We start from the raw sequence: 6,000 nt of genomic DNA, 5'->3' as shown, positions 1-6,000 counted from the left end.
TCAGGTTGTTGGAAATTTGTTCAGCACTCCCCTTGAGATTTGTGACAAGGGCTTAACCACCTCCTATGTATTATAAGTTGAGTGGTTGTATCAGGCATTGATAGATCAGTCTTTTGATGCAATGGCAACCCCACTCTAACATTGAGGGGGAGATTGTTGGAAATTTTTTTAGCACTCCTGTCAAGATTCGTGACAAGGGCTTAACTACCTCCTTTGTACTATAAGTTGAGTGGTTTTATCAAGCACTGATAGATCAATCTTTTGGTGCAACAAAAACTGCACTCTAACAAAGGTTTCCACAATGGTAGGAGTAAGCTTGAAATCTAGTGCCTTCCATTCCACACTTGAATCAACATATCTGAACCTTTCTTCACTTTTCTTCTGGTGGCTTCCATACTTGCTCACTAGGGTTTGAAAGTATTTCAACAAAAAATCAAAGAAATCGCTTAAATTCTCAAAAATTACTCTGTAGAAATAGCTCTTGAAAATTCATGGTGAGAACTGACTTTGATTTCACCCTTTTATCAAAATTTTCCATAAATTCTTGGTATGAATGTATGTTCAAGTTGATAGACTATCATCCACTTCCTTTTCATTAAATTCTTGGTGAAGTCTTTGTGACTTGGTAACCACACATACTTCTATTAGTCTTGAACTTGCTTGATAGAGTCTGTAACCCAACCTTTCTTGATAAGATAGTAACCTAACCTTATGATAAATTCCATCTTTTATTCGGTGATCCCTTTTGCATCTTGAATGCTAATCTAGATCTTTCATCTTGCAAACTAGAATTGATATATGATGTCTCCTTTAGTATCCTAATTCTAGTTCTCCTTTGAGAGATCAAGTAGAAAAGGTGAAGTCACTCAATTCTTGAGTGACTTGTCCATCACAACTCGGACTTGCATTCTTAGAAGATTTTGGAACCCATTGTTGTCTCATCTATTTTCAAATGCTATTAGCTTTTTCCTTCTTTTCATCTTCAATTCTTCTAGTATTCATGTAGTTCTTGGCAAGATTACTATGTTTAGTACAACTAAAGCATCTTTTAGTAGTATCTCTTGTCCTCATATAATGCTTTATACAATTCATTCCAATGTGTCCAAATTCTCCACAGTAATGACATCTAAACCAAGTGCTATAGTCCCAACCAAATATAGCTTTCACAATCTGTTCTATTGGATTCAATATCTTAGATTTGCATTCTGATGACTTGTGCCCATGTTTGTTACATTTGTGTCATTTTCCTTCAAACTTAGGTTTCTCTTTGCATTCATTAGTCTTATGACCATGTTGATTGCAATTGTAGCACTTTCCATTGAATTTTTCTTTCCCATTACTCCAAAATTTGTTTGATGTATGACCTATCTTACTACAGTGATTACAAGTAGGTCTTTGATTGTTTTGAGCTCCTTATTTGGACAATTCACCTTCTTCTATATATCCAATTCCTGCTTTTCCATTTTGTCTATAAAGACTTTGCTCATTCAACTGATTCATGTCTACTTGGGATTTCATCATTCTTTCATTGGTTTCCCTTTTAGTGTTTAGGTCATTTTAAAATCTTTCATTTTCTAATCTTACATTCATGATTTCTTCATTTGCATTGGTGAGTTGATTAATGAAGTCAGCCTATTGAAGGGATAAATGTTGAATCTCATTACCTTTACCTTCTATTTCTTCTTTTATCTTGTTTTTCTCTTCCATAACTTCACATAGCCTTAATGGCTAAACTTCTTGCTCTCTTCTTAGTTTTCTTACATCTTCTTGTAGTGAACCATTCTTTTCTAATAGTTCTTTGATTGCTTCATTGGATTCATTTGGGTTGCTTGTTGAATGAAGGTCTTCAATTATTTCTTCAGTTTAGAGATGATCATTCATTTGAATTGCAAGATCTTTTCCATTTTTTAGGGATTGAGAGAGTTGCTCCTTTTATTTCTTAATTTGGGTAGTAGCCATTTCTAAATCTAGCTTCTCATTGTTAATAGCCTTGTCAAGTCTGAATATCTCCATGGCCTTTGATCTTTGCTCAAGCTATTAAACTTTTCTTTGAGAACCACAAAAGCTCTGATACCAATTGTTGGAAATATTATGAAAAGCTAAGTTATTGAGAGGGGAGGGTTGAATTAGTAATAGATAAGAATTGATCTTTAATTACCAATTAATCCTTCATATATATTCTAATCTAGCTGCATCCATGAAAAATTGAAAACATGAAAGCATACACAACACTTTAACACACAAGATTTGGTGACCCAAAAACCTTCCAAATAGAAAATAAAACTAGGATGGGGATGATACCCACAAGATTTAGTACTACAATATAAAGTTGGTTGGTTAAGACTCACAATGATCAACTCTGATGATTTGGCCTATTAGGAGCAATACAGACTACAAGGTCCACCTTGTTAAAGGATTTACAAACATACAATGAAGTATGCACTCGGTAAAGAGATTTACACAAGACTATTAGGTCTACCATGTTAAAGGATTTGACTAATCCACCTGTTAGGATAAAGCAATAGTTGATCTTTGATCTACAACTAGGTTTGCTGAATGAGATTCCACTAAGTGTACAAATCACCTTACTATGATAGATGAATCTTTGTTGCTCCTTATACTATTATAGCCTTTGCAATTTGCTCTTCTAATTTTTCTGATTACATTCCTTCTATTCAATTACAATTTCACACACACTTTGGATGTGATACAATATATGATATATATACCAATCCAATTACAAAATTATAAAGTTAGCCACAATAAAAGTTTACAAAAATATTACAAAGTTGGCTCAAACTACAAGAACTTAGGTTTTGAAGACTAACTCAATGAAGTTCTGATACTTAGCATCCATTGTCAATGCTTGACATCATCATGGACTTGATAGATGTAGAAGCTTAGTCCATATTGATCAATTCCAAGTAGTCTTGAACTCAACCTATACTAGTGACTTGCCGAATAATGTGAAACTCAACATTTAAACTGATTCACTTGATTCACACTACATAGCTTGGTCAATGCACTCACTACAAGCCCAATATAGATGGAATCACTTGGTTAACACTAAGTAGTTTATTTAACATAGGATTTACATCACATTAATTGCAAACTTGGTAAGCACTACCCAACTTGGTTTGCACTGATAAACTCAACATACACTAAGATGCTTAATTTACACTGATGATATTTATCATAGTAGTAATTTCTTAGCGCAAACTAAAATCTATCCAAAGGACTCGGTAGCAACTATAGAACTCAGTAACAACTAAAATGCTTGATTAACATTATAATGTGTATAATATGATTGATAGATACTTACAATTTGAATAAGTGTACGTCACTAATAAGAAACTCGACTATAATGTTAGCAATATGATGGATCAAATCTCTTCTTTTGGTGTGGATATTATTTTTGACTTTGTATCTTATATAGCTAAAGAGATCCACATAGGATTAGTTGGAATTCCAAAGAGAAAGGTAGAGGATACTTTTAGTCATTATTCACTATTGATGCACATGTTCCTTTTTAAAGGAGTTACATATTTTGAAAAGAAAATGGTCCTAAACTAGAAGTATGAAGAAGAAGATCTAACATTCTAGTTGTGGAGTGCATACATGACCTAAGATGTAGAGGATGCCAGTTTTGTTAGGTTTGATAGATATTTTGCATCTAAATTAAGATGCCTCCTATTGAGGGACAATCCTAGAATCCCCAAGGCACTAATGAATTTTATCCAACTAATAGATAATCAATCTAATTTAAAAGTGTCCAGATGTACTACCCTACTAGGTGCATTTGAAAGTAGGAATTATAGAGATGTTGTGGTAGATAGGGGGATTGGAGGAAGCACTATTAGCAAGAAGAAACAAAGACTCTATTTTCCCCACATGTATTGTGTCCCACCATTTCAAAATCACCAAAGGTGGTTGGCTATTTTTGTATAGATCCATAGATTAGTACAAGATGGCTGTTTCTCATCCCCATTTTTGTGATACTAGGGGATTTTTTGAGATATTCAACAAAAGGGCTAAGGTTGGTGCAAATGATCACCGGTTCTATTTCCTTGAGGACATAATAAGGAATGAGTTCTCTTTGCAAGAGTAGGAGATAAAAAAGGAAAAGTGGAGAGTGCATTCTAGGTTTTGAAATTTATTCATTGTTTTGATGACAACTACAAGCATCTAGTTGGTGCCAAAATAGAGGTAGATAAGCTAAATAAATTCATGACTACCTTTTCTAAAGTCATGACTATCTTTTCTAAAATGAATTGTTCAAAGAAATTATTCTTTATTAAAAGAAAAAGAAATTATTCTTTATTAATTCATTTCTAGAAAAAGTCAAAGAGGTCATGAGGAAACTATTATTTACCCCTATAGAAGGATCAATGAAATTAATTGTTCAAAGGAGACCTAGCTATAATATAATTCAAAATAAAAGGGCCACTACAGATAAAGGGAAATAGATAGTAGGGTCAACTAGGGTTGTTCTTAAGGAGAGACCTGATGAGCCTTCACCTAAGAGGCAAAAAATAATAAGCAAACAAGTACCAAAAATTGAGGAATTTTTACCTACTCAGTCCCCACTATAACTGGGAGATGAGCAAGTGATACACCTAGAGAAGATGGAGCAGTTGGAATCCAAAGATGGAGTATTCATAACCTAGGTAGAGTTAGAAGAATGGAAACCTTAGGAACCTCCCATTTCAAGCATTGAATCAATAGTGGAAAACTTCAAAGGAAAGGAGATGGACCCTGTGATTGAATAGGTTAGTCATGAATTCATATCTAATGATGATTTTATCAAAACTAGAGCCTTCTACCAATTTTCTTGGGGGATAAACATGGGAAAGTTTGAAGAAAGATGCAATAAGCTGAAAATAGAGCATCTAGAAATGGAGGAGGTAGATTTGCATAATCAAATAAAAGAAGAGATGGTGCAAGAATTCCAAAGCTTGACCACTAAAGAGGGGAGACAAATGGTAAGAGCATCTGGTGTTTTGTTGATATCCAATTGGCATATAGCAGATGCTTTGGTTCTTAATTCTATTGCAGACATAATGAGTATAGAGGATCAGGGGAAGAAAGAGACAAAAGGTGTTAAATTTAGTGAGGAGTAGGTAACCTTGGTTATCTAGTTAGTAAGGGAAGGATCTAGGACTAGTTCTTCCTAGCCTGATAATATTAGGTTGATAGGAAACATCATCATCAAAAGAGTTGAAGAAACTAATAATGAGGAAGCTGCAAAGCTAGGTGTTGGATCATCCAACCTCATCTATGCCACAGCTCACAGAGACAAAAAAGAAAGGTAAGAACTATAAGAAAAATATGAGAAAGTCTTGTAGGCATATAATAAAGAAGCTCAAAAGACAATTAAACTTGAAAAAAAAGTGATGGGAACACCCACAAGGCCAAGAATCTCTTATCTGTGCCCACTAGTGGAGTCTTTTAAATCCATTCCTCTCATTGAGATACTAGATACACCACAGAGGCCACAATATTATACTATAAAGAATTTTGAAGAGGAAGAAAATAAACTATTGGCATTGCACATGGAACTGGAAATAAATATGAGGATAAGCTAAGGAAATCCCCCATGTATTTGATTAATAAAGTTGACTAGCCCTCATTCTATGAGCAATTAGAAAAAATAATTAATGTGTGGAATGAGATAAAGGCAAATGACCAAGCCTTAAAGCCAATTGTAAATAAGTTGATTAAGAGGAGTAAAGAGCTAATCTTTTTTTTATGATCAATCCATCTAATTAGCATATAGAGAAAACTTATGATATTGTCCATGATCTCTCCAATTTTGATGATAGAAGAGTTGAGATATATAAAGGAGTATTGTTAATTATTTGGACAAATATAAAATTGTCAAATTTGATTTATTCCCACATGCTGTAGATAGAAAGAACAGATTGAAAAATACAGAGGAATGGACCCAATAATTGAATGACCTATTCTATTTTAGAATGAATAGAGTCATTAATGAGAAAG

General features: G+C 33.7%; 1 pseudogene; it reads left to right on the top strand.

Annotated features, from left to right (window-relative positions):
- Window positions 1–4,979: 4,979 nt before the first annotated feature.
- Window positions 4,980–6,000, top strand: part of LOC149550179 (microtubule-associated protein TORTIFOLIA1-like) — a 177,496-nt pseudogene continuing 176,475 nt past the window's right edge.

This window comes from Cupressus sempervirens, chromosome 7 (assembly GCF_028749045.1).
Source record: "Cupressus sempervirens isolate cs-2001-9-10 chromosome 7, ASM2874904v1, whole genome shotgun sequence".
Taxonomy (NCBI): Eukaryota; Viridiplantae; Streptophyta; class Pinopsida; order Cupressales; family Cupressaceae; genus Cupressus; species Cupressus sempervirens.
The sequence above is the reverse complement of the archived record's forward strand: the minus strand, read 5'-3'. Positions and strand labels throughout refer to the sequence as shown.